Genomic DNA, 1,366 nt, shown 5'->3' with positions numbered 1-1,366 from the left:
TTTCTTTTAACCCGCAAACCTGAGGCAAACCTATATAAGTCGCGGCAACAAAAATATATTTAAAAAAGCTTATAAGGTTGATGTATTACATTATGGGGTATAAATAAACCTGAAGGTTGCCTTTTAGCAACGGACAAAGTCCATTTTAATGCCTGAGACAAGTGACCAAGTCACTGACACTTTTGTTTGCAAATCCTCTAAACTTATCTATACCACTCTTATACAACTTGAAATAAAACAATCAAAACTACGAGTAAATGTGGACGATTGTAGAATTCCCCTAATCCTAATTCAAGTCTGATGAACCATTAGGGCCCTACTACACTAGGTAACCAAGGTGGCGCAACTACAAAATAAATGTATACAGTTTTATAAACCACACAGTAGGGCCAACATGCGCAAAATTATAACTAATAAAACGTAAAACTATCGATAAAGTCGATAAAAATCCTTCTTATCTCCGATCTACTCTGAACCGGCGTGCGTGTATGAAACATTTTTGATGAATGTGGTAGAAGCAAGAGAAATGTGTCAGAATCGAACCAAAAGTATTCCATAGTCTCTGCCTACCCTATAAGAATAAGAATAAATTTATTGCCAGTAACAGTTTACATTTTTCTATAAGAATTAGGAAATTATGAATATTACGAATACGGGCAAAAGGGAATGGCTCAGCTTGTGCTGTGATGGAGCCATGCTATGGCGCCATCCAGCGCTGGTTTTCAGTCATTTCGTCTTCCTGAGATATTGTGCGGAAGTGATTGTCAACGAGGGCTAGTGGACATCAATTAGAAATATAAAGCAGCTTTAGGTAAAATGCAATACCCTCCGAGAAGACCTCCAGATTATGCGGGTAATATTACAGCTAATCTAAACATACCAGGGGTAAGACCAAGAGGACGACCAAAAACAAGAAGTGGGGATGTGATCAAAAAGGACCTGTGCATGTGCAATGTCTCCGAGAACGACACGTCTGAGAGAGCGAAGTAGAAGGGAAGTACGAAGAAGGCAGCCCACCATCAGATGGGAATAATAAATGCCAAGGAGAGAGAAAGAGGTAAAATACAACACCCTATTGGGAAATAGGAGTGAGTTCACACATCGATCGTATGTTATTTTCTTCAATCCCGTCACGGAATTGGTACTTTTCCTCTAGAATTAACGACGCTAAAAATCACAAATAAACTCACTTATAGGCAATTATGTGCATTTTACAACTGGCGAATGTTTCTCCAAAACGTACCATCACAAAGTTACCAAATCGTGTTCCATAATGACTCATAGCACAACAGTGATCTGATGGTAATTGTAACAATTAAAACTGAACGATAAAAACATACGGTCAAGGTAACGTGGGAGAGGCAGC

This window comes from Pectinophora gossypiella, chromosome 20 (genome assembly GCF_024362695.1).
Source record: "Pectinophora gossypiella chromosome 20, ilPecGoss1.1, whole genome shotgun sequence".
Lineage (NCBI taxonomy): Eukaryota > Metazoa > Arthropoda > Insecta > Lepidoptera > Gelechiidae > Pectinophora > Pectinophora gossypiella.
This window is presented reverse-complemented; position numbering follows the sequence as displayed.